The sequence below is a fragment of the Bidens hawaiensis genome, unplaced genomic scaffold, assembly GCF_021521415.1.
Source record: "Bidens hawaiensis isolate Kalapana, Puna unplaced genomic scaffold, B.hawaiensis_p1.1 tig00044677_1, whole genome shotgun sequence".
Taxonomy (NCBI): Eukaryota; Viridiplantae; Streptophyta; class Magnoliopsida; order Asterales; family Asteraceae; genus Bidens; species Bidens hawaiensis.
Genome location: NW_027505898.1, coordinates 85,230 through 103,857, shown reverse-complemented (window position 1 = coordinate 103,857; position 18,628 = coordinate 85,230). Strand labels below are relative to the sequence as shown.

Genomic DNA, 18,628 nt, shown 5'->3' with positions numbered 1-18,628 from the left:
GGTCAAACTATTTACCCAACTCATCGTATACATTTAATATTATTTCATTTTTCATAGAACTTATAATTTTATTACAACATGTTATGGTGGACAATTTCCTATAACACACCAAATTCCAAACAAAGTATGTACCTAGTGTCTTATTTATTAGTCTCGCATTACGGCAACTGCAGATCCATTGCACTCCACCTCTCCTTCACTTACTTGCTGCTACAAATTCCAGCCACCGCTGCAGTTACAGATATCTAGGTCTCGTTCAACGGATTACCAGGTTCGCTGGCTCAAGCCGTTTAATTAAAATCCACTACTAATACGGTTATAGCTAATATGTCTGCAGTCTGAAAGGAAAAAAGAATAGCGTCAATAATGTTTTAAAATAAATAAAATTGAATAATACATCAATAAATTTCATATTATTTGATAAACAGAAAGATGGCACCACCAATCGCCAAGTTTGCTCACTTACAAATCCCCCTTGAAGACGTAGTAAATGCGACCAACAACTTTGATAAAGATAACATCATCGGGCACGGTGGACTTGGAACAGCATACAAAGGACAACTCTTACAGTCCGGGAAGCTGATCAAGGTTGCTGCGCTGAGGTTAGATCGTAGGCAGGCAGGGGAAGGAGACGTCGAGTTCTGGACGGAAATTTCAATGCTTTCTGATCTCAATCATACAAATTTGGTCTCTATTCTTGGATTTTGTTATGAGAAACACGAGAAGGTCATCATAACCACTTATGCGGCCAAAGGTAGTCTCGAAAGGCATTTGAACAACCCGAACCTCACATGGACACAAAGATTGAAGATATGTATAGGCGTGGCTCGTGCGTTGAGCTACCTCCATCATGATGAGGGGCGTGGTTATGGTGTTATACATCTTAACATCAACAGTGCCCTGCTTGCGGTGCGCGCATATAATGTATATATGTGTGAACCCTCGGGTGGGCAAAAGTAAAAATGCACTAATTTTGACGTTATTTTACTAATTTTGTGAAAATAACGTTAAAAGTGATGGAAGGTTAATCAGGCATCATGTGGTGGCGTTGATAGCCGAAAGACAAGGGTACATGCACCAATCAGCCGGCGTCCCGATGATTGAGTGCTATGTGCCTTATGTAATATGTCCAAGGCTTGATGCAAAACTACTATCGAGCCGGGGGTCTCACCGGAAGCAGCCTCTCTATCCCCATGGGGTAGAGGTAAGGATGTCTACATCTTACCCTCCTCAGACCCTACCATAGCTTTGCTACTGGTGGGATATACTGAGTACGATGATGATGATGATGATGACATCTTAACATCAACAGCTCCACGGTTTTATTAGACGAGAACTGGGAACCCAAGTTATCCGGTTTTAAAGTTTCCGTCAAACAGTCGGTTAACCGAATGCACCAGATCATCGTTTTGAAGCAAGCTTTAAAGTTTAAGCCGGATTTTGTAAGTCCTTTTCTTATTTAATTTGTCTTTACGTATGTTATTTTATTTCTCACCGGTTTAATTGTTTGAATTTTCATAAAACCCAAATTATTCCAACGTTATTCATCAATCATGAGACATTGAGACTTAACCTCTTATCCTTTTAACCTCAACAACAAACATTTTAATACAATTGAGCTACAAGCCCTTCCCTTTGATTGTTGACTTTACTTTTCAAAACTTGTTTTAGAAAGATTAAAATACCGTACAAATAATATTTAATATTTGTTAGTTTTCAGAAAATTAATATTTTTTGTTATAACTTATAGTCTGTTGTTAATTACAGTTAAAATAAAAAAAAAAAATATCTCAAAATTACTGTATAATGGTTGTTTATTACATAAAGATTGTTTTTATCACCACTATTCATATTTTAATTCTCTAAAGATAGGATTTTTTAGAGTTTTTTTTATTAGGGATGTATTGACAGTCCTAATTCCATACTGAATTGCAACATGTTATGTACCGGCCCAATACATGTCCGTATTGGCCCATTAAATAAGTATCGATTTATATATGAGTGTGTATGTAGTGAGTATTAGGTTAGAAACCCGTGTATTACACGGGCTGAAATATAGCCAAATGCATACATGATAAGATGTTTATATATTTAAACAATTTGAAAATTTTGACGTGGTAGCAACGTATCATTTTACTTAAATCTTATATATTTGAAATGAAATTGGATAGAAACCACGAAAGTCATGGGAAGACTTATAAGGTGTTAAAAGGAATAGCAATAGTGTTTCTTATTACCTCATCGAAGCCCAATTCTTAAAACCTACCATATACCATATTGTATGTCTGCTTGTCTGTTAAGCCTAGATGTCATACTAGGACGCAAAAATGTATACAAATTTAGTATTTAATTTACATAAGTATCATAAAAGATGTTTGTCCACACTAAAAACAAAAACATCTTGACCCGTTAAAAATATGCAAAGTGGTGTATTTGTAAGGCCCTTTTTGATGATTAGTCTTTCGTATTTGTTTCATGTGTTTCGTTTGTGTTTATGTATGTTTGTTAAACACTTGTCTTTGTATGATTGGGCCTTAGGCCATTGTACTTAGAGCCCATTGGGCTAATTCATAATATATCTATGTGCATGAGAACTAAATAGTATGAGAGTCTCATACACAAACAACTTTTGGCAAATCTTATCTACAAACTCTCTCTTTCTCTATTCTTGTTCACAACAAGAATAACCAACAAACAAGATCCAAGATCTCGGTCCTAACTAGTTGTTTCCGCCAACTAGTGTAGAGGTTGATCCAAGAAAACTAGTAATAGTTAGTGTGTTGATAGATCCGGTCGAGAGACCTACAATTGGTATCAGAGACTAACCACTACCAAGTCGAAGAATAAACAGAATTCAAAACACAACCCCAACCAGTGGCGGATCCAGAAAATTTTGCCAGTGGTTGCAAAAAAGGGTCATCATAGAACGGGACAAGTCAAACTAAAATGAGTCAAACCAAAATGGGTCAGATCAAATGAAATTACATAAAATAAATCACGTATAGAAATCTAAGCAATAAATTTCCCCAAAACAGTTTAAGCTTAATTGTTACTTTGTGAAAAAAAAAATTACACTTGCGTTTGAAAAGTTGGGTCGGAAAGTTGAGTTTGGGGCACTAAAAAAACACGGATGGGGCACTTGGGGTCTTTGAACCTAATATAGTAAAAATTTATAGAAGAAATTACGAATTTGAGGGGGTGCATACGCTCCCCTGGCTCAATACTAAATCCGCCCCTGACCCCAACTAATTAGTTATTATCAGACAAAATCATACATTTCATTATGTATTTATTTTACAATTGCTTTATGAACTTCAACAATTACCCATACCATCATTAATGCTTAGTTATTTTGGAATGAGTAACTCACATACAACCTAATCATACTCATAAATGTAAACCTTATCCATAATAGTACGTAGTAAAACCCAACCACCTAGCTAAGAACACCAATATATACACCTTGATACCGCTAGGCTACAAAATCATACAAAGTAGACAACCGATCGAGATCTCGTAACAACTAACTAAATTAAAAGAGCAAAGAGATAAATTAACTCCTAATGTCTTGATCCAACTAAGAGAGGCGAACTACTAATCTAAACAACCTTAACCTTATGAACCCTATGACACGTCTATTCACAATCAATCAAAAACACTGAACATTCAGCAAACATGCAATCAATAGTAAACACAAAACCAATTTATAAAACCTATTACTACACGTGGCTTAAATAAATTAGTATCATTCATTTACAGCAGTAATTAAACACAGAATAAACTCATGCTAATATGAACTTGAAAATAATCAATCGATCAATCATTCGTTAAACACCTAAAACACTCGTTAAATCATCGTTAATAACCAAACCTGGGTAGTTCGATAAAGTTTAGCTACATATACCAAAACAAATAATGAAATCAGAAGTATCTATGTTTTTCATGAATTTCATAGGTCGATTACAAACTAACTTTAAACGTACAATAAACACAAAACTGAAATTACAAGACTCGTTAATGTAACACCCCGGCTTTAAGTGGAATACGCCCGGGTATAACGTACAGATCACTCATAGCTCGTAAACACTATTAAAACGACAATAATTATATTTATTTCATTTTGTAACGTAACAAGTACACAAGTATTCATAAATAAAAATAACATGAAAACAATTCATCAAAACAATAAATAATTTCTTTATTCAAATAACCTAAAGTATACTAATGATCTTCATAAGTTTTTGCGTATACATATATATATTAAAGGCGCGATTCAACTTTCGTAATGCAATAAATATCCAAGCATAAAGTAAATGAAATAAATTAATGTTGTCCTCTCGTTCCTTTAGCCGAGGCCGTAGTAATAGGGAAAATGAGAACCACCTTACGAACAACCGAAGTCGTAACGTTAGACAACGTAGGTACGTCCCGTCGGACCCTCCCACTATGTGTATGCGTTTGGGTAACTTCCACAATAAGAATAGTAAACACGTTGCAAGCAAGTTCACGTATAATCATAAAAAATATGCAAGAATAATATTAACATGCACGCTAATTTTGAATCGGTTTACAAATAAGCACATAACTAACGAGATAAAACTAGTGACATGCAACACCCCAAAAATATTAAAAGCGTTAAAATGAGGTTATGAAGAACTCACTTGGAATAAGGAATACGGTAACGAGGAGATGGTAATGATTAAAGCAACTAGATGGTTCCGCGAGAAGTCCCGATAATTCGTCCTAGTTATTAAAGTATAAACAACATAAATACCTAAAGCGAAAAGAACGAACTAAACATGAATACAAAACAAAAATAGGTTTATAATAGATTTGGGATCGTTAGTTTGTTACGTATAATTAAAACGGGTTTTCATAAAATGTAATTAAAAATTTTATTAGTTTAGTTATTTTGATAAATCGTAATGAAATATTAGATGAAAACTATAAGTTTAACCATTAAAATATAAATTTCAAATTATATATATACGAAAACGTTACATACTCTATTTTAAAGGTTCAATGGGGTTCGGTTTGGTTAAACGAGTGTGATACAATATTAGTTTTAATATAATATAGGGTTGATTAATGAAAAGAAATAAAACCAAAAAAAGCAATAAAAACCGGGCATGGGGGATTCGAACCCGCGCCCCAGGTCGGTTCAGGGTTTTAATAAACATGCACTGGCCATCTGAGCCAGTGTCTAATCTGGTTAGAACTGAAGAAGGAAAATATGTATATTGTAGTTCTGATTTCCCCAAATACATTATAAACCCTAAATCCAATTGATCTCAATTGAAGATTATACACCCTCTGTCAATTAAAATTGATAAAGGGGTTTTATCAAATACTTAAATCCGAACCCAATCCATATATTGATTACCTAATATGAAGAAGGATTGAAGGAGAACAAGAACTAGGGTTTCGGGAAAAACGCGATATCAAACGAGACCCTTCTCAGCTTTTTAGATGCAATTGTCTTAGGGGTTTGCTTCGTGATAGTGAGATGATGGTGTGGAGCATTTTTATTGAGTCTTGGACTCGTATTTATAGGCTAACGAGGTCAAAATTAACCACGACTTAGTTAACGAAAATTGATTTAAAAGATTCGGTTTTTAGCTGTCAATTACGCATTATTACCATACATATGGTTGGCGTGAAGGTTAAGGATCAACGAATTAAACCAAATTCCGGATTTTATGGGTTAATTAGAAGCGAGATACGGAAGAGCGGAGGGGCTGTCGGTGGTGACGGGAAAGGAGGGGGAAGAAGAAGATTTGAATAATATTTGAAAACTAGTCCTCATAGTTTGGTTTGGCGATCAATGTAAACAATATAGTGTGGGGGCTAGAAGTGCATATATTAGATACTTTAAACGATTATAAATTATATTATTACGAGTCGTGCATAAATAAAATAATAAAGATAAATTAAATAATATAATTAATAATCGGACGTTTTTTTATTAAATATAAAGATCCGACTACAAATGGTAATAAAACGTACGTAAACACGACACCGAACTTGACAAATGTCACAACATTCCCAACTTTTAAGAAATTTCGTCCCAGAATTAAGAATTAACATCCGTAGAAAAAAGATGCGTATACTTAGACTTCATTTGGTCTTCACGTTCCCATGTGACTTCCGCACCGCGCTTAGATTCCCAACGAACCTTGACCAAAGGGATTCGGCTACGCTTGGTTCCCTTATCCATTTGATCCACTATTTCCACCGATCTCTCAACAAACTGCATTGTCTCATCGATACGTACCTCGTTGAGAGGGATATGAAGGTTCTCGTCGGCTAGACACTTTTGAAGGTTCGAAACATGAAACACAGGATGGATGCCTTGAAACTCTTGAGGGAGCTCGAGGCGATAAGCAACATCTCCGATTCGTTCAAGGATTTTGAATGGACCAACAAAACGGGGGGGGGGGGGGGCTAGTTTACCTTTCATACCGAAACGAACTACTCCTTTCCAAGGTGAAACCTTGAGGAGGACAAGGTCGCCGACTTTGAATTCCAAGGGTCGTCGTCGCTTATTAGCGTAAGACTTTTGACGACTTCTAGCAGTAAGCAGATTATTACGAATTTGATCTATTTTGTCGATGGTATCTTGTACCATTTCGGGTCCAGTGAGCTGAGTCTCACCGATCTTATTCCAACAAAAAAGAGAGTGACATTTACGACCGTAGAGCGCTTCGAATGGAGTCATTTTGATGCTCGAATGATAACTATTATTATATGAAAACTCAACCAACGGAAGAGGAGTATCCCAATTACCACAAAAATCAAGCACACAAGTTCTTAGCATGTCCTCAAGGGTTTGAATGGTTCTTTTAGACTGAACATCCATTTGAGGATGATAAGCGGTGCTATGATTAAACGGGTTCCCAAAGCGGTTTGAAGCGAATTCCAAAAATGAGACACGAAACGACCATCACGGTAAGATATAATACTCAAGGGTATACCACGGCGAAAAAAAATCTCGTTGACATAGATTTGAGCGAGCTGATCGATCGAAAGATTTTCCCGAATGGGAATGAAATGGGCTGATTTGGTTAATCGATCGACGATTACCCAAATACTATCATGTTGCCTCTTGGTGGTGGGAAGTTTTGTGACGAAGTCCATCGTAATGTTCTCCCACTTCCAGACTGGAATAAAAGGTTGCACGAGCAAACCAGCAGGTTTTAGATGCTCGACTTTTACCTTAGCACATGTAAAACATTTTCCGACATAGATATCGATATCTTTCTTCATTCCGGAAACCAGAAAGTAGTTCGAAGGTCGAAATACATTTTATCCGCACTAGGGTGGATAGAATATCGTGATTTGTGAGCTTCGTCCATTATAAACGTGCGAAGATTGTCACGATCTGGGAACCAAAGGCGGTTAAGAAAATAGAGCAAACCGTCACGCTTGGTTTCGAGTTGGTGTTCAGCACCACACGACATCTCTTTGTAAAAATTGCCTTCAGTGACGAAGATGTGTTGGGCCTCAAAGATACGTAGCTGAAGATCAGTCTGGATAACAACACTTAGAAGAAGAATGCTTTTGACATGAGTTTTGTGACTAAGGGCATCAGCTACTACGTTTGCTTTACCGGGATGGTAACGTATTTCACAATCGTAGTCACTAAGGAGTTCGGCTCATCGTCGTTGCCTCATGTTTAAATCTTTTTGGTCAAAAATATATTGGAGACTCTTGTGGTCGGTAAATACCACACATTTCGTTCCATACAAATAGTGTCTCCAAATTTCAACGCGAATACAACAGCACCGAGCTCAAGGTCGTGTGTCATATAATTCTTTTCATGAACCTTAAGTTGTCGTGACGCATAGGCAATGACCTTGCCTCGTTGCATGAGAACGCAACTGAGACCTTGATTCGTGGCATAACAATAGACAACAAAATCCTCGTTTTCTTCGGGAAGGGTATAGTAGCGTTGCAAAGCATACGCTTCAAGGTTTGAAAAGCTTAATCTTTCTTAGACCCCCACTCATATGGTTTACGCTTATGAGTTAAGGCGGTGAGGGGTAAAGCGATCTTGGAAAATTTCAAAATGAAACGACAGTATTAACCGGCGAGACCAAGGAAGGATCGAACTTCCGTAGGTGAAGTCGAGGTCTTCCAATTTTTAACGGCTTCGATTTTAAAGGGATCAACATGAATACCTTTTTCGTTAACGATATGACCAAGGAATTGGACTTCGTTTAACCAAAACTCACATTTGGAAAATTTGGCAAAAAGTTGTTCTTTCTTCAACAACAAGAGGATATCATGCAAATGTTTTTCATGCTCAACTTTAGATTTTTAGTAAATGATAATGTCATTGATGAATATTATCACGAACTTATCAAGGTAAGGCTTACATACGTGGTTCATGAGTTCCATAAACACCGCATGTGCATTCATCAAGCCGAAAGGCATAACTATAAATTCGTAATGACCGTAACAAGTTCGAAAAGCGGTTTTGGGTATATCATCCTCATGAATGCGCAATTGGTGATAACCCAAACGAATATCGATTTTTGAAAAGCAACATGCGCCTTGAAGTTGATCGAAAAGGTCGTCAATTCTAGGTAAAGGGTAACGATTCTTAATCGTGAGTTTATTGAGTTCACGATAGTCAATACACATTCCAAAGGAACCATCCTTCTTTTTAACGAAAAGAACAGGCGCGCCCCAATGTGACGAACTTGGGAGGATGAAGCCTTTTCTAGAGAGTTCTTGCAGTTGACTCGCTAGCTCTTGCATTTCCGAAGGTGCGAGACGATAAGGAGCTTTGGCGACGGGGTTCACACCAGACACAAGATCAATACGAAACTCCACTTCACAAGTAGGAGGTAAACCAGAAACCTCTTCAGGGAAAACTTCGGGAAAATGACGAACTACCAGAATGTCTTTTATTGTCTTATTTTCTTGTTTCTTTTCCAAGACGTTGGCAAGAAAAGCCACATACTTTTTATGTAAGTATTTTTAGGCTTGAGTACACGACATAAGCTTAAGCCCCTTGGAAGGCTTTTCACCGAAAATTCGCAAAATCTGATCTTCGTCTAGTGGAATTCGAATATACTTCTCAAAGCACACGACTTTAGCATAGTGTTGAGCTAACCAATCCTTGCCTACTATGATATCAAAACTACTGAGTTGCATAGGAATGAGGTCGATGGAAAAATCATAGTCGTTGAGATTTAGAGTACAACCACGAATAACCGAGTCAATCAAGATAGTTTTACCATTCGCGATTTCAACCGTAAAGGACCTTTCGAGTTTAGAACGAGACGACGAAAACATAGGCTCAAAATCAAAAGACACAAAACTCATATCGGCACTGGTATCGAATAAAATGGATGCATACACGTTATTAACCAAGAATGTACCATTCACCACATCATTCTTATGTTGGGCTTGATTTGCATTGATCACGAATGCCCTCCCGCGAGCATTGGGGACGACTGGTGTAGCTTGAGAAGTTGAGGCTTGATTGGCTTGAACCGGTTGAACAACTTGGTTGGCCATAAGTTGCGCAACTGGTTGAAAGGCCTGAACTTGCTAGGATTGAGCAGGGTACACATACAGAGCGGCCATTTGGACTTGATATGTGAGTCGGGGACACGTGTTGCGGAAATGACTAGGATCTCCACAATTGAAATACGCTCGAGGGGTGGGGTAGGCTTGAGTAATGGGTTGAGTTTGAGTTAAAACATGGTTTTGGTTGAAAGCGTGGGGAGTGCGGGGTGGTTTGGTGAGGGTTGGTTGGGTACGTATGTGTTCGAAACATGCGCTAGCAGGTGTCTAAAACGGCCACAATGGGTGCATTATCGGCAAGGGATGCCGAGTTGATAGTGTCGTTGGAAAATTTGGCAAAACGGGTGAGATCCGTAGTAGAGTTTCTTTGTGGGTGGAGCTTGAAGGTTTTGGATTTGGGTTTGTGGGTATTGAGGTTGAGGTGGGTTTTGTTGGGTTAAGGCATAGTTTTTCTTTCGTTTCTTGAAATGGCTGTTGTTGTTGTTGCGGTTTTGTTCGGGTGTGGCTTCGACCTTGACCTCTTTAGAAGGTTCAGCCTCTGTTTTCTCAATAGCCTTCTTGCTGCCTTTGAGGGTTCCCGCCTTAACGTGGTTGTCAGACAAGGATGCAGTAAGGAAAACCGCCTCGCGAAGAGTTTTGGGAGCACTGCTTTGAACCGAGTCTTGGATTTGTCTTAGTAAGCCCAGACATACTTGTTAATCCCACGAGAGAGAGGAGTGAAAATATGTGGAACCAAGATGCTAAGCTCGTTGAAGCGAGCGGTGTAAGTAACGTTATTACCACCCTCTTGCTTAAGATTCCAAAATTCCACCTCAAGATTCATGAGTTCATTGGGTGGACAGAACTCTTCGGTCATGATTTCCTTAAGTTCCTCCCATGGCAAGGCCATGGCTACTTCAGCATCACGAATGGATTTTTCTTGCACCAACCAAGTTAGGGCTCTTTTTTCGAAGACACTTGAAGCAAAGGGTGTCTTTTTGTCCTCGAGACATTCGATATGGAAGAAGGTACTCTCCATACTTTGGTACCATTCCAGTAGGGAAGTGGCACCTTTAGAGCCATCAACTTTAGGAGGATTCGTATCGGTGAAAGTCTTGTATCGACAAGAGTTGGAGTTCGAACCCGAAGTGGATGAGTTCGAATTGGAAGCAATGGTTTGGTGCATTTGAGCCACCATTTCCAGGAGCATAGCAGCCATTTGCTTAGTGGTATGGGCTATCTTGCGGCTAGAGTTTCTTGCGGGACGACGAGGGAAACGAGAAGACATGCTGAAAAGAAAGTGCTACGCCGTGAGTTGTCGAGTGACGATTTCGAGAAGTGGAATCCTTAAACCTTTTGAATAAAAAAAATTATAATACTAAAATCACATGAAAATTATTTTAAAATTAGGATATTCCTTTATCATCATGACTTGTATGCAATTTAAGAGCATGAGTGCAACCATTCTCTATTCACAAAGGAAAATGGCCACGTTTGACAACTTAAAATTATGGTTCATATAACTTTTGGTGTGGTATGATTTGGCCTAATAAGTTCCAGCACCCTTTTCAAACCTTCCAGGTAAGCAACCGAGTCCCGCGTCTGATTGGTATTTATACGCATTGTTTATCCTTAGGTTTAAGAAAACCTTGGTGTCAAGGGTTCGAAAAACAAGTGTGTCACTCTTCCAGTTAGGACATACCCGTCACGTAGAACCATCTTTAAGAGGATTGAAAATCGTTTTTTAAATAAAATAAATAAATAAACATAAATAAAATAAATTGTTTAGGAATAAGCCTTGGAGTTTGTGTGTGAATATGTGTACATGTGACGCTATAAAACATTATAAATTCGAGCATTGAACTTTTACTAAAAGTGCGGGCACGTAGCACATAGGATATACATGCAATACGGGGCCCTAAAATAAACTATACTATACTAGACTGATACGTCTAACAACCTATCTTATAGTTACGGCTCTGATACCAATCTGTAACACCTCGGCTTTAAGCGGCATACGCCCGGGTGTAACGTACAGGTCACTCATAGCTCGTAACACTATTAAAGCGGCAAGAATTATATTTATTTTTTTTCATAACGTAACAAGTACACAAGTATTCATAAATAAAAATAACATGAAAGCATTTCATCAAAACAATAAATAAGTTTTTTATTCAAATAACCTAAGGTATACTAAAGATCTTCATCCTTAGCACGCCATCGATTCAACCTGTAGTACGTTGAAAATAATATATTTGTCAACAATTAAGTTGGTGAGTGTTCATAAGTTTTTGCGTATACATATATATATTAAAGGCGCAATTCAACTTTCGTAATGCAATAAATATCCAAGCATAAAGTAAATGAAATCAATTAATGTCGTCCTCCCGTTCCTTTAGCCGAGGCCGTAGTAATAGGGGAAATGAGAACCACCTTACGAACAACCGAAGTCGTAACGTTAGACGGCGTATGTACGTCCCGTCGGACCCTCCCACTATGTGTATGCGTTTGCGTAACTTCCACTATAAGAATAGTAAACACGTTGCAAGCAAGTTCATGTATAATCATAAACGATATGCAAGAATAATATTAACATGTACGCTAATTGTGAATCGGTTTATAAATAAGCACATAACTAACGAGATAAAACTTGTGACATGCTACACCCCAAAAATATTAAAAGCGTTAAAATGGGGTTATGAAGAACTCACTTGTAATAAGGAATACGGTAACAAGGAGATGGTAATGATTAAAACAACTAGATGGTTTCGCGAGAAGTCCCGATAATTTGTCCTAGTAATTAAAGTATAAACAACATAAATACCTAAAGCGAAAAGAACGAACTAAACATGAATACAAAACAAAATTAGGTTTATAACAGATTTGGGGATCGTTAGTTTGTTACATATAATTAAAATGGGTTTTCATAAAAATGTAATTAAAACTTTTATTAGTTTAGTTATTTTGATAAATCGTAATGGAATATTAGACGAAAACTATAAGTTTATCCATTAAAATATAAATTTCGAAGTATATATATACGAAAACGTTACATAAACTCTATTTTAAAGGTTCAATGGGGTTCGGTTGGGTTAAACGAGTGTGATACAATATTAGTTTTAATATATAATAGGGTTTATTAAAGAAAAGAAATAAAACCAAAAAAAACAATAAAACCGGGCCTGGGGGATTCGAACCCGCGCCCCAGGCCGGTTCAGGGTTTTAATAAACATGCACTGGCCATCTGAGCCTTAGAACACAAGATGGAAAATATGTATTTGTAGTTCTGATTTTCCCAAATACATTACAAACCCTAAATCCAATTGATCTCAATTGAAGATTATACACCCTCTGTCGATTAAAATTGATAAAGGGGTTTAATCAAATGCTTAAATCCGAACCCAATCCATATATTGATTACCTAATATGAAGAAGGATTGAAGGAGAACAAGAACTAGGGTTTCAGGCAAAAACGCGATATCAAACGATTTCTTTTCAGCTTTTTAGTTGCAATTGTCTTATGGGTTTGCTTCGTGATAGTGAGATGATGGTGCGGAGCATTTTTATTGAGTTTTGGACTCGTATTTATAGGCTAACGAGGTCAAAATTAGCCACGACTTAGTTAACGAAAATTGATTTAAAAGATTTGGTTTTTAGCTGTCAATTACGCGTTATTAACATACATATGGTTGCGTGAAGGTTAAGGATCAACGAATTAAACCAAATTCCGGATTTTATGGGTTAATTAGAAGCGAGATATGAAAGGGGGGGTGGCTGTCGGTGGTGATGGGAAAGGAGATGGAAGAAGAAGATTTGAATAATATTTGCAAACTAGTCCTCATAGTTTGGTTTGGCGATCAATGTAAACAATATAGTGTGGGGGATAAAAGTGCACATATTAGATACTTTAAACGATTATAAATTATATTATTACGAGTCGTGCGTAAATAAAACAATAAAGATAAACTAAATAACATAATTACTAACTGGACATTTTTTTATTAAATATGAAGATCCGACTACAAACGGTAATAAAATGTACGTAAACACGACACTTAGGGCACATTATGTGGGGTACTATCACAATTCATCCAACTGCCCGTTTTTTCTTTTTGTGTGATTTTTTAATACATTGGTTAACTAATCCTTTCTATAACGCTTTTTTTTTGTTAGTTAGTTAATTTATCCTCGACTATGTGACTTTTTGCTTAACCAACATTCATCCATAACATGCATTAGTACTTTTTGCTTAACCAATATTCATCCATAACACGAATTAAATACTGATCAAGAAAACAAGCCTCGCAGGGTGATAGTTTCAAAATTTGTCTATGTTATCTAAAGAGAGAAAAAAATATATTAGCCATAAGAAATGTGTTCTCTTACTTCTAACAAGTATATATAATTTCATAATATGTAACTCTCTGATACATGTTTGCAGGGAAAGAACTTGGAAAACTTTAAGATTCAACTCGATTATATAAAGTTAGCCACCCAAAATTTTTCAGAAACATACATCACTGACTCTGACGAATACTATATCTTGTATGAAGTGGAACTCGACCATTTTGATAGAGAAAAACATTCTTTTGTAAAAGGGAAGATTAAAAATGAACTACCCAAAAGACACAACATTGTAGTTATAAAGCGCTTCCTTCCTATAGATGACGAGCAAGAAGAAGAATTATTTTTCATTGAACTTGAAATGCTAACTAGTGTTAAGCATCACAACATAGTCAATCTATTAGGATTCTGTGTTGAAGGTTCTGATATGATGATTGTCACCGAGAAATTTTCTAAAGGATTTCTTGATGATTATTTAAGAAATGTCAAAGAAATGCGTACTTTGACTTGGGAAACACGTTTGAAAATCTGCATTGATGTTGCTCGTGCATTAAGTTATATTCATTTTGAGATGGAAGATAAAAAGGTGATAATACACGGTAATATAAATAGCTACAGAATTGGGTTCAATGAGAACTGGGAGGAAAAGATTGAAGACTTTGAACGGGCGGTAATCCTGCCACCAAATCAAAAAGACGAAGCTCTATACAGAAAAGCATATTATGACTCATGGCACCACGTAGATCCAGAATATATGAAGACCGGCAAGTTAAAAAGATAATCAGATGTGTATAGCTTTGGAGTAGTTTTGTTTGAAATTGTATGTGGAAAGCAAGCTAAAGACCAAATTTACCTTAAGGAGAGTGAAAAAGGTATAGTTCATGTGGCAAGACAAAAATTCTGTACAGGAACACTAAAGGACATGATAGATCCTATACTAAAGGAAGAAACTGATAAAAAGAGTTCTATTGCATATAGAGGAGCTAACAAGGATTCTTTGCAAACATTTTTGAAAGTTGCACACCAGTGTATAATGGAGACTCAAGAATAACGTCCAACAATAAAAGTTGTCCTCAAAGAACTTGAGAAAGCATTGATCTTTCAAGTAAGTTACGGGTGTTTTCATATATTCATGTGAATAGATATAAAATTAATTTAATGCAATTTAACCACGGAGTGCGTATATCATTTCAATGCATAAGCATACTTGGAATACAAATGGCTGCAGTTTTTTCTTCTTTTTGCTAAACTATATATTACATAGAATGGATCTTGAAAGACTTGACAGATAGACATCAATGTTGATTCAAACTATTTTTCGGTTTAAAAAAAAAACTAATCTATATTGGTTTATTAGATTTTAATAATTCTTATTGAATGGTATTGACCAATAATAATCTTTATTAATTTTATCGTCACCGGCAATCTCAAATTAAAAAAGTTGGCCATAATGATCCCCTCGTTAAAAAGGACTTAACGGTGTTATATTTTTTTTCCAAATTTCAAACTAATGTTTTAGGGATTTTGATCGGAAGGAGGATACTAGTCGATTGATGTAAAACTTAGTTCGAAACGGTGCTCTAAAACGATGAAACAATGATTCAATTAGGGTATTTGAACTTACAATTAACAAAAATCAAGCTGTTTGGAACAGCGTTTGAGCTAAATTTTATATCAAGTGACTCGTATCCTCATTCCGATCAAAACCCTAAAACATTAGTTTGAAATTCGGAAAAAAATCTTTTTAACGGGGACCATTAGGGACCAACTTTTTTTAATTTGGGACCGCCCGCGGTGATAATATAAATAAGGATTATTATCAAGCAATATAATTCAATAGGGATTATTAAGATTCAATATTCCATCTTTATTTTACACCCATATCCTAGACTAATTATTGCGGTTTTTTACACCCATATCCTAGACGAATTCTTGCGGTTTTTAAGGCGTTATCTTTGAACACCGGATTCGTTAACGTTTTATCATCTATTATATTATCAGTTTGTCATTGTTCTTAGTTTCTTTCTCAATAATGCAGTAACTTTTTTCTCTCTTATATTATTTGTTAAAAGGTTGAGGAAGTACAAAAGTTGGGTAAAGATCAAGTTGTCAAGGAACCTGAGATAGCAACTCATGAAATTCTCGTAAGACCTTTCTTCTGTTTTTTTTTCTTCACTTCATCATTTTTGTCATAACGTTTCAAAAGAGTTGAGATAAACAATCGAAATTTATTTTTCATCACCAATAAAAAGTCTTTAATCTTATATCACAAGTTTATATATAGTTTTCCATCATCAACTTTAGGTTTTAGAAAAAAAAGTCTGTTTGTATCTCTACGGTTTGGTGAATCCATCACAAGTTTATAGTTTTCCATCATCAACTTTAGTTAACTTTAGGTTTCCGAAAGAACCACCATCGAGCTTCTCTCCATCGCCACTTTACCACCAAATTATCAAAGTATTTTCTCTCCATCTTTGTCGCCCACCACCTTCGTATCTAGGGTTTAAAGAAGTGGCAGAAATAGAGAGACCATAGATTTTAGATATGACGTTGAAGTTATTCATCAATTTTTCAGGTTAAACACACAAGTTCATGTCTTTTCACAAAAAGATAACAAAGTAAATAGATGGTGTTAGTCAAGTACCGTATACAAATATTAAAATTGAAAACAAACAGGGACTCAAAAGGGTTGAAGGTATAGAAGTTATATACAGCTAGATGAAACCATCAAACCACATACATGCACATAGAATATTTTTTTTATAGGTTTATCTATAACTTTTTTTTCTCTCATATTATTCTTTATAGGAGGAGCGATTAAATCAGCCGGAAAATGACCAGGTTGTCCACGATCTTGATATATCATCTCATGAAATTCATGTATGTCATTCCTTTTGTTTCTTTTTCCACCTCATCGTTGTTTCTAGTAAAATGTTTTTTTGTTTTTTTTAATTGATATCTATATACTGAATTAGAATTTGACAAATTTTAGATATGATGACTGTCACATACTTTAGACTAGGGGAGGGTTCATGTACAAAATAATTTTAACATGGAAACGTAGAAAACAATATCAATCAAACAAATATGAAAACATAGGAAACAATACCAATCTACATAAGCTACTTGAACATCAGGTGCAGGTTGAGTCTGAACTTGTTCCATGTTTTCGGCTGACATGAGCGAGTCATTTGAATCAGAATCAGATACCTCATCGGCGACCAGATGAGTTGAATCAGCGGATTGAGGAGCAGGGATATTGAAAACTTGATAATTATTTTCTGAAGGGGAAGCAACATTGATAGCTTCACCCTAAAACAAAAAAAGTTTGGAGTCTGACAACATAGTTCTTGCAGCTTCAATCAGTGTTTTTTGCGACGTTCAGCAACTCCATTTTGTTGTGGAGTATATGGTGCACTGAATTGGCGATCTATTTCATTTGAATGATAGAAGTCATCCAAAGTCATGTTACAAAACTCAGTCTCGTTGTCGCTTTTGATGCACATCACCTTTTTGTCTGCCTGCCTCTCCACGAGAGTAATGAACTTGATAAAAAACTGGGAGTTTCAACCTTGTTCCCTAAAAGGAAAGTCTAAGTGAAAAGAGAATAATCATCAGATGTAACAAGGCAATAGGCTTTTCGACTGATTGCCAATGGATGGATGGGACCAAATAAATTTATATGTGACAATTAAGAATGGAATCTATGGAATTGGTCATCTTGGGCTTGTAAGAGAGCTTGTGTTGCTTGCATTAAGAGCACAAAATACATTTTCAATGCAACAGAAAGTTTTAACAGGCAGTCCCCTCATATGCTCACCTTTGACCAGTTTGTTTAAGTTTTTAAAGTTTACGTGGCCAAAACGTTTATGCCATTGAGATGAGTCGATCTCCAAGGCCTTAGATATTAAAAATGAAGCAGTCCTACGTGAGAAAGAGCTATTCATGTCTAATATACATGCATCATTATGCCTTGGAGTATACATCAATATCCATTCCTTAGGTTTAAGATCAAGCATTCATTTTCTGTTAATAAAGTGGAGTATTGTCGATCACAGATTTGTGAGTGCCTAAGCAGATTGTGATTCAATGCTCCACCAAATGGACATCATCAAACGTCAAGATTTTGTTTGATACTCTTTCCCCTTTTGTAATGTTACCTTCCACGTCACCGGCAAATGAAACGTGTCAACCATCAAATGGTTTAACGTCGAATATTAAGGACTCGTCTCCCATCATGTGTCGAGTGCAGCCACTGTCTAAGTACCAAATACTGTTGACAGACATTCTTGATTGACCCTACACACATTAGAATCTATTAGACATGGGTTCCCAAGACTTAGATGTCTCGGGAAAGTCAACCAAAATATTTCCAAATTTTATTTTCTGCAGTCCTTAGGAATCCATGCAGATGCAGGTTTCCAGGTTTTGGAAGACTTTCTCGACTGTCTTCTTCTTGGTTTTAAAAAAATCCTCAGATCTTTCAATATTTGGATTTCTTTTTGTGTTTCTTTTTGGCAAGTTCTTTGACCTTTCAGGCTTAGAACTTCCAAAAAGGTGGTTTTCTGGTTTTTTATGTTTTTAGATCTCATGTCCATTTCACCGGCAGAACTATCATATTGATCAATTCTTATTCTTGGGCTTGGTGTAGCTTTAGAACATAATTGATTAAACTGATTGTTCATTTCCTTCTGCTTTCTATGCCGGTTCTTGCAATGTCTTGCAAGGTGAGATGGGTTGCCACAAACAAAACTACATTTACTTCTTG

General features: G+C 36.3%; 1 long non-coding RNA gene across 1 annotated transcript; it reads left to right on the top strand.

Moving 5' to 3' along the window:
• Positions 1–1,409: 1,409 nt before the first annotated feature.
• LOC143615836 (uncharacterized) lies at positions 1,410–16,740 on the top strand. Its single transcript, XR_013150549.1, has 4 exons — positions 1,410–1,442; positions 13,958–14,965; positions 15,933–16,004; positions 16,669–16,740. It is a non-coding gene; the product is annotated as an uncharacterized LOC143615836 (long non-coding RNA).
• Positions 16,741–18,628: the final 1,888 nt, after the last annotated feature.